Below are 10,266 nucleotides of genomic sequence, written 5' to 3' on the forward strand. Positions count from 1 at the left end.
ATCGAGTATAACAAATATTTTCTGATGTCTGGTTAATTATTGCAATTTGATGAATACCTGTTTAATGAAGTTGAAGTGATTCTAACTCTTATGTTTTACCTTAATATTGTTATGTAAATGGTTCTAGAAGATGATAAAATGATAAAAAGGCATATTCTGGGGATGCCCCTTTCTCTATTTTGATTCTACCTCTTGCACTTTGGCTCTTTAAGTTTTCTAATTGTCATCAAATCAGCACTTCCAGGAGGTAGTAAATGCCCCATTGGATGATGCACACATCAAAACTTTGGTCACTAGCTTAAACACACTAGCTTAAACACACAGGAAAATACAAAAGGCCAGAATGGGGGAGATGGATTTGACTACATAGCAGCAAAGCATATTCCAGGGCTAAGCACCAGGTGTGGTCTGGGATCCTTCGATGGTGTCAGTGCTGGAACAAGCTTTGCCAGACTCAGGGAGAGGATTCCTAGGCACTAATGAGTAATTTGCCTCCACCGGGAGGAAAGGGGGTTACAGACAGCCAGGGTCAGAAGTGTTCAGGGATCTGCTTTCTTTTTCTGTCCACTGTCAGCCCAGATTTTACAATCCACATCTCCTATTTTCCCATACTACAGTAACAACAACAAAAAAAATAACTAAGGTTTACTTTTTAATTAAATGTAGTACCACTTAGGAAGATGTATGCTAATCTGAGGCCAAATCTGCCGCCCTCAGCTTTACAAGATGCTGGCCCCAGCAGAGCCTGTAAAGCTCTCGATAAGAGAGGTGAGGAGCAAGGTGCAGGTCCCTCAGCGATAACCTCCTGACTCCAACATTATAGGTCTTTCTGCTGGAATTGAGTTCTACATCTTACTTGATGGGTTATTGTCACAGATGAGTAATGAACGCACCCTTCCTGAGTCCCGGGGTGCAGGAGGCAGTCAGTCAGGCCACAGGGAGGCCCAGCTGCAGGCCCGGGGTGGGCAGATAAAGGGAAGGCAGTTAAAGGCACAGGGACACCGGTGACTGTTCAGAGAACAGCCACAGGACGGGCCTGTTGGCTGGCTCAGTGAGCGGGTGCATTAATCACAATGTTCCCTGGGCTAATGGGCAATGCCGAGAAAGCAGCCTGGACCCGCAGAACATGATGAAGAGGGCACCTTTGCCAGCCAAGGGTTTCCAGGGTTGGTTTTTGGAAGGAGAAATAAAATAAATAATAGCTGCCATGAGCAAAAATTGCAGGTGGAAGGCATGATTAGGTAGCAGGTTGAGGTAGTATCCTTTGCAAAATGGGTCTGGATATACTTCGTTTGGATGTTTGATTTCCTTGCAGCTTCCTAAGGAGCTCAGCTCAGGGGTGAAGGGCCTCCTCTTTGAGGAACAACACTGCAGGCTCGATATGAGTTCTAGTAAGTGGCTGGTTATAATTTAAAAAATAATATTGGAGGTAAGTCCTGAGATATAACAGGTGACTAACTATACTTTTAAAATCCTTATTTACAATGCATTATATATTATTCTTAAAATTACAATTTCATTGATTTATCAAATAGATCTTCATTTTTTTAAAAAAAAGAGTAACCTAACTAGCATGGCTCCCCTTGACTGTTCCCTCCTGAGTTTTCTGAGACAGATAAAGAGAGAAAGAAAAGAGAGAAAGAGAGAACATCCTTCTAGCCAAGAACAGCAAAACTTTAAAAGCAGAAATGAAAATATATGACCCAACTATTTCCCTGAGCTTAAAATACTCCACAACTTTCAGGAATAATGATTTAGAGGGAGGTAAACCAATTGACATTTTCTTTTGTATTTTTATAGCAATTGTACTGCCCCAGTTGATCAGATGAGGTGATTTATTTAAATCACTTTTATTCAGAAAGATTTGTATAATCTCCTTCACAGTTTTCAAAATAATAGCTTTAATGGTTGTTTAGAAAAAGTTTTAAGAAATTTTGGGAGAAAAAGGAGGAGAAGGGTGGAAGCAAGTAGTGAGTAGAACAATTAATTCCAGCTGGGCCAAATAGGCAGAACACAATTTCCATTCTGTCAAACCAGGAGCATCTCCTAAGAGTGTCAGGCCTGAGTGGCACAGTGTGATGAACTTCCTGTCTAACCAGTCACTTGGACCATAGTTGGAACAGTATTTGACATTTTTTTTCTTTGCAATGGTGAAATTGTATTAGAAATAGCTAGTGGCCTGAGAGAGCTATGTTTTCATTTTCATTCAGTTTTATTTTTAAAAAATTTACTTGCTTCTGACTGGGCCTGGTGGCTCATGCCTATAATCCCAGCACTTTGAGAGGCCAAGGTGGTCAGATCATGAGGTCTGGAGATAGAGACCATCCTGGCTAACACAGTGAAACCATGTCTCTACTAAAAATACAAAAAATTAGCCAGGCCTGGTGGCATGCACCTGTACTTCCTGCTACACTGGAGAATGAGGCAGGAGAATCGCTTGAACCCGGGAGGTGGAGGTTACAGTAAGCCGAGATTGCGCCACTGCACTCCAGCCTGGGTGACACAGGGAGACTCCGTCTCAAAAAAAGAAAAAAAAAATTACTTGCTTCTTTTTCACTTTTAGTAACTGTAGCATAGTAATATTTCCCCTTCCCACCCCTAAATTATATGCTTATTAAAGTGGCAGCATATTAGAGACATCAAACTAATTGTCAGCAAACTTAAGAATCTAGTTCTGCTTTGCCAATTGCTAATTGGGCTTCGGCAAGCGGTTTCATTTGAGGGTAAAGGAGACCTCCTTTTCTAATCTGTAAAATGTAGACTTAGCAATAGAGTTTCATTGATTTTTTGCTCCTTCCCCTCATATGCAATTAAAGTACAAAATCTTTCTGTTTCTCTATTTGCCTTTGAACAAGGGGTTCAGAAATCTACATAAAAAGTTATCATGAATTAAAGTATGCTACATATTCCATTAGTAAGAGTTATACTAAATTCATGTGTATAGTGTATGAGATGAAGTACCCTAGTGGCTCAAATACAGGAAAATCTTAGATTTTCAGATAACAGCAGAGCATTCCAGCAACTGTAAAATTAATATATCAATTACCATAAGTTGTGATTCATAATTTGCAGGAACTGTAATCATGAATAGGAAGAATAGATACTTGGGAATTATTTATGCATGTAGATTTATAAATTCATATATATATAAATCTACCATACATAATTATATATATATTTTATATATGTAGATCCAAAATATTTATCTTAGAAATAATGTTCAAATAGAATGTATAAACTTATATATTTTATATATCCTATTTGAACATTATAAAATAATATATAAATATACAAATATACATATTTATATATATATCCTATTTGAGCACTATTTATAAGAGAAGTATTTTGGACCTATACCCAAATTTGGAGAAGGTGTTTGATTTGAACCATAACCATATTTCTCCTGTGATTTCTTCTTGAAGCCTATCTGGGAGATTCTTGCTTATTTCCTGACTGCAGGAGGACCCTCACTTATTATTGTAATATAGGGACCTGAGTCCAAAGCAGACCCACTTCCTTCACAACAGGGGGGCATGAGTTAGAATGTATCCTCTGTGAAGAAATACCCAGGCCTTTATGGGGCTGCAGAACTCTCCTAACTCCTGGGTCATCATCTGGATAAATATATTTAGTTTCCACGCATGGTCCCGGAAATAAGGGAGGTGAACCAGAGGGCTCATAGCTGCTCTCATTTCAGAACAGTTGACTGTCCATTATTTAGAGTAAATCAGGGAGTCCTATTTTGAGCCAGGAAAGGGTAATTGAAGGAGTACATCATGATTTGAATAATCAATTCTGTTAGTTAACCTTCAACCCTCAGCAGTACCCCAATAGGCTTAGATCAAATGAGTATTAATGAGTGTTTTTCTGAATGGGCGATCTGAGTGGGTAGGATCATCATAGTATTATTAGTTTTATGCTAAAATTTTACATTTTACAAATGGCTGAATTGGCTTAAGAAATGTACAAAATGCATAATCTCCGAAAGAAAAAAAAATACCCCCCGAAAAGTAGAATAAGAAGCCTAAAATCCTGGACAGAATCCTAAAAGTCTAATTTATTATAAATAAATAAAGATATTGATCATGGATGAGAACCAAAAAATGTTATTTAGCTTCAAAACACATCAAATAATATGTGTGTGTGTGTGTGTGTGTGTATGTGTGCATTTTTCCATATTAAAATTTGCTCCTATGGTGTTCATTTTGAATCCTGTGGAAGTATCAAGAAGCAAACTTCTTAATATATTAAAGACTGATAAAACAGATATAATGGTAGCAGACTTTATCATGTATTAAAGACAGATAGGATGGTTATAATCATGGAAGGCATGCATGATTGTTTATTTCTTGCTTTGTAAAGATTATATTGGTGAGAAAAAAATATTCTGGACTGAAAATAATTTCGACGCTCCATTTTCTAAAATGAGATTCTTTTTTAGGGTTTGCTGTGGTCTGTGCCATTACACATTTTGATGCATTTGAAGTGCTGCTAAAAAGAAACCAAGTTCTTTTTAGAATTTAAAACACAAGGATCCATTTCTGCCTAACAGTCTTGTAGTTGTACATTCCCTGAAGTGTATCCCATCTGCTTTTGGGAGCTCTCATTGCAATATGCAGTGATTGCAGGATAAGCACACCATTTTCCTGTCAATACTTTCCTATTAGCCTCCTGGATCCATATATCATCATCTTGCTGGCCTGCAGTTTGCTTATCTTTGTCTCAGAGGTTGCCTTTGATTTATCTAACACCCAAGCTAATGAGGCATGGAGCCCAGGGTGGCTCCAAGGATAATGCACTCCTGTATAAAAATGCTTAAGGAAGGATCAAGTGCTAATCCATTCTAGACTAAAAGGCCTTAGTCCTTCAACAAATGTTGTATTTCTTAATCGCTAAACTAAGACTATAATAGCTTCCCCTTAAGCTACTACCATCAGTAAAACCACACACAATAACTACATGCAATTTACGTAAAGAACTAAAAACTGGATTTTAATTTGTGCTTCCAAAAAAAGCCAAAAAATAGTTTCTGTCTTAGCAACAGTTATCACCATTATTTGACAGCATTCTTATGCAAGAATAAGTTAGCTTTAATATTTAATTTACAGGAATAGTTGTATATTCCCTCGCTGGGACCTATGTTTTTCTAAAGACAAAAATAACAGAAGCTACAGTGTTACTGTGATATGGATAAATCAAGCCAACCATTTCAATAATGGAGGTAATTACAAAGTGTACATATCCGAAATGTACTGAGTGGTTAGGGGTTGTTTAATTAACAGAAAAATTTCAATATCATCAGCAAGTGTGTTGGTATCACAAAAGCATTGTTAAGAATGTATTTTAAAATAATGATTTTCATTATTTTAGTTATACACAATTTAGCTATAGAAACACTTTTCACTAATACACAGTGGATTCTACTTCACTGCAACAACACAGCACAACATGAAGAAGTAAGTGATTTAATTTGGTCAATGTAAATAACCAACATAGAAATATAGGTCCAAAATATTTATCTTAGAAATAATGTTTGCATAGGATATGTATATATATCTCATGTATATATAAATCTACATATATAAATAATTCCCAAATTTTTTCAGTGTAAAGAACCTTGAATTCACTGTACAGAGATTTTCTTAAACTGTTTTGCTTTTTCTATTAATCATTTGCCATAAAATTAGGATGCAGAAATTTCTTCCCTTTATAAATCTTCTGCCAGTACTGGGATCAAAACCATTTTAGAGAAACAGAAGAGAGAAAAAGGAGGGGAGGAGAAAAGAGAAAGGAAGGGAGAGAAATAAGCAGAGAGGAGGAAAGAAAAAAGCTAGTCGGTAACTAAATTGTGGCAAAAGTTCAAAGAGAAGAAAGGCTCACTCAGAAACATTGTGCAACAATAAAATCCTTCACCCACTGGTTCACTCTGTGCCCCTGAGGACCTGACCAAGGTAATAAGTCCCTTTATTGGTCTCTAACCAATGCTATTGAGAACCAGGGTGGAATTTAATAATGTGACATTATTAGGAACTGTTATTGAAATGTAAATGATCTTCAGTTCATTTATTTAAGTCACATAAAGAACCTAGTTTAGAATGAAAATTACTTATTGATTATTAGAGCAATTAACAGAATAAATTTTAGTGCTGGTATTAACATTTTCCCAAAGTCCAAACTGTTGCTGCTTCAACTCAGCAGGATACTTAATTAGTCTGGGACTCAAAGATTATCTTTTTTGAGAGAGTTACCTTTAAAGGATTTTTTTGAAAACAAGAAATTGCCAAAATTACTCTAAAATATCTGAACTTTCAAAATTTTGGCTTTTAGTATGGAGAGAAACATCCCAGAATAAGATGCAGCTGCATAGACATAACTGCATAAGTAAAGGAATAGAATATTCTAATTTTGCTTTATTAAAAGAAACTTTGAAGTCAATTAAACTGGAATCTGTAATGTCAATTTCCTTTTTTTCCCCTCTTTGCTAGTTTGTCAGTCAGCATCATTTGACATTTTAGGGGTTGACTTTTCTTAGTTGTAACTCTTTCTTTCCATTAGTCTTTATTGTAAAGATAAGATCAGTTCTTATATAGCTTTGTCAGAACTTGAACATCTTTTCAATGGCTTTCTAGATGTGATAATGATGTATACATTTATGTATAAAAAGGTGTATAATAGGCCGGGCGCGGCGGCTCACTCCTGTAATCTCAGCACTTTGGGAGGCTGAGGCAGATGGATCACGAGGTCAGGAGATGGAGACCATCCTGGCTAACACGGTGAAACCCCGTCTCTACTAAAGATACAAAAAAAAATTAGCCGGGCGCTGTGGCGGGTGCCTGTAGTCCAAGCTACTCGGGAGGCTGAGGCAAGAGAATGGCCTGAACCCGGGAGGCGGAGCTTGCAGTGAGCCGTGAAGACGCCACTGCTCTCCAGCCTGGGCGAAAGAGCAAGACTCCGTCTCAAAAAAAAAAAAAAAAAAAAAAAAAGGTGTATAATAAAGATAATTCTGTGCATAATTCAACACCCAAATCTTTGAGATTTGCTTGAATTATTTTGATGTCACCAGCAAAGCTGCTGTTTTTTTAACCTATATTATTGCAATTAGCCTCATCCCAGTTCACCTATCTACCATTGTGTTGTACTGGAGACTTTTCAAAGGGAATTTCTAATTTACTTAACCTGTTAACTGACATCACTATTATGTAGTCTTAAAAGATATTGTAAAGTCCGAGTGAGAATTTTGACTAAATTATTGTGTTAGTTTCTTGATGCTTGCCATAGTCAAGTGGCTTTAAAAAATAGAAATTTATTCTGTCACACTTCTGAGGGCTAGACGTCCTCAAGGCATCAATAGGGCCATGCTCCCTTGGAAGTGTCTAAGAAAGAATTCTTCCCTGACTCTCCTAACTTCTAGTGGCTCCTATAAATCCTTGACATTCTTGAGCTTGTAGATGCATCGCTTTAATCTGTTTGTCTTCACATGGACTTCTCTGTGTGTCTCCTCTTATAAGGACACCCGTCTTTGGATTTACAGCCCAGTATACTGGATTTCACCCAGTATAAGCTCAATTAATGTGAATATATCTACAAAGATCCTGTATCCAAATAAATTTACATTCACAAGTATCAGGAATTAGAACATTATCATATCCGTTTGGGGGATACAGTTTAATCCACTTTAGTCATATAAATAATGATCCTTAACTTTCATCTGCTTCATTTATAATAGCTACTGTGTAGTGAGTGCCTAGCATGTGCCACTTTGAATGCTTTTTTAAACCTATATAAAAAGATACTATAATTCCAATTGCACACAAAGAAACTGAGTTTTAGATACCTTACCGAAGCCGAAAAAGCTTGTGAATGGCAAAGCCAGTATTTGAATTGAGCCCTTTTCCAAAGCCCATACACTTTTTCCTGTGTGATCTTCATGAATTAAAGGGAACATGAAGTGCTTAGATTTGGTTTGTGGTAGACTCACTCTTTAAATAAAGATGAGCTATATATGTAAAACTTCATATATAATAAAAGAAAGCAATGTATAATCAAATCCATGAATGAACACTACTCTGAATACAGACCCTAAATTTGGAGGTACGCCGAAAGACAATGGTATCACTTGAAGGTTCCATCCAATGTCCACTTTTATGGTTTCAGTGTTACTGCATATTTTAGAAGAGATATACGTTCAAGGATATTTATAAAGCAGACCAGTGAAATTTGTGAGGTTGAAATAGGTGAACAGATATCATTTTGGAAAGCTCTTATAGGGATAATTTTAGATATGGGCACGCTGTATAATAATATGTGTTGTATTTTCAAATTGCTATGGTGTAAAATTTCTAAATCAACATGCATGCTGATGCTTCAAGTACTTTATGAAAACAGTTTATTCTATCTCCAAGTGAAAAAGGTAGAATAAACTTTTTTGTTTTAACTTTTATTTTTGTTGTTGATATATTTTGCTAAAACACACCAATCAACCAACTGTTTGATTGGTGTTGACAGAAACCCACAGACAAGTTATGAAAATAGGGGTGCATGTGCAGATTTGTTACATAGGTAGACTTGTGTCATGGGATTTTGTTGTACAGATTATTTTATCAACCAGGTATTAAGCCTCGTACTCATTAGTTATTTTTCCTGATCCTCTCCCTCCTTCCACCTCCACCCTCCAATAGGCCCCAGTATGTGTTGTTCCCCTCTATGTGCTCACGTGTTCTCATCTCATCATTTAGCTCCCACTTATAAGGGAAACATGCGGTATTTGGTTTTCTGTTCTTGTGTTAGTTTGCTAAGAATAATGGCCTCCAGCTTCATCCATGTTCCTGCAAAGAACATAATCTCGTGTAAAATGAGTTTTAAACATTATTTCCTTATTATACAATTATTATAAACAAAATATTCTTACGAGACTGCATTTGTTTGGCTATCATAAGTAAAAATGGGCATTTCAAAACTCTATTTCTTGGCCATTTACAATTATTTTTTGCCTGTTTATGTTCTAAGCTCTTTGTGTAAAGTGTATGTTGAAGAGATGGTTTTTTCCCTGCATGTTTTGCATGAATTCATTCTACATTAAGGATATTAGCCATCTGTCTAGACCTGTTGCTTAATATTTTTCTATGCTAACCTATATATTTTTTAATATTATTATACTTTAGGTTTTAGGGTACATGTGCACAATGTGCAGGTTTGTTACATATGTATCCAAGTGCCATGTTGTTTTGCTGCACCCATTAACTCGTCATTTAGCATTAGGTATATCTCCTAATGCTGTCCCTCCCCCCTCCCCCAACCCCACAACAGTCCCTGGAGTGTGATGTTCCCCTTCCTGTGTCCATGAGTTCTCATTGTTCAATTCCCACCTATGAGTGAGAACATGCAGTGTTTGGTTTTTTGCCCTTCTGATAGTTTACTGAGAATGATGGTTTCCAGTTTTATCCATGTCCCTACAAAGGACATGAACTCATCATTTTTTATGGCTGCATAGTATTCCATGGTGTATATGTGCCACATTTTCTTAATCCAGTCTATCGTTGTTGGACATTTGGGTTGGTTCCAAGTCTTTGCTATTGTGAATAGTGCCGCAATAAACATACGTGTGCATGTGTCTTTATAGCAGCATGATTTATAGTCCTTTGGGTATATACCCAGTAATGGGATGGCTGGGTCAAATGATATTTCTAGTTCTAGATCCCTGAGGAATCGCCACACTGACTTCCACAATGGTTGAACTAGTTTACAGTCCCACCAATAGTGTAAAAGTGTTCCTATTTATCCACATCCTCTCCAGCACCTGTTGTTTCCTGACTTTTTAATGATCATCATTCTAACTGGTGTGAGATGGTATCTAATTATGGTTTTGATTTGCATTTCTCTGATGGCCAGGGATGATGAGCATTTCTTCATGTGTTTTTTGGCTGCATAAATGTCTTCTTTTGAGAAGTATCTGTTCATGTCCTTTGCCCGCTTTTTGATGGGGTTGTTTGTTTTTTTCTTGTAAATTTGTTTGAGTTCATTGTAGATTCTGGATATTAGCCCTTTGTCAGATGAGTAGGTTGCAAAAATTTTCTCCCATTCTGTAGGTTGCCTTTTCACTCTGCTGGTAGGTTCTTTTGCTGTGCAGAAGCTCTTTAGTTTAATGAGATCCCATTTGTCAATTTTGGCTTTTGTTGCCATTGCTTTTGGTGTTTTAGACATGAAGTCCTTGCCCATGCCTATGTCCTGAATGGTATTGCCTAGGTTTTCTTGTAGGATTTTAAT

General features: G+C 36.8%; 1 pseudogene; it reads left to right on the forward strand.

Moving 5' to 3' along the window:
• The first annotated feature begins 1,095 nt into the window (after nt 1-1,095).
• The window catches only part of LOC116467498 (60 kDa heat shock protein, mitochondrial-like), a 52,406-nt pseudogene continuing 43,235 nt past the window's right edge, over nt 1,096-10,266 (forward strand).

Source organism: Hylobates moloch, unplaced genomic scaffold (assembly GCF_009828535.3).
Source record: "Hylobates moloch isolate HMO894 unplaced genomic scaffold, HMol_V3 SCAFFOLD_4, whole genome shotgun sequence".
NCBI lineage: Eukaryota > Metazoa > Chordata > Mammalia > Primates > Hylobatidae > Hylobates > Hylobates moloch.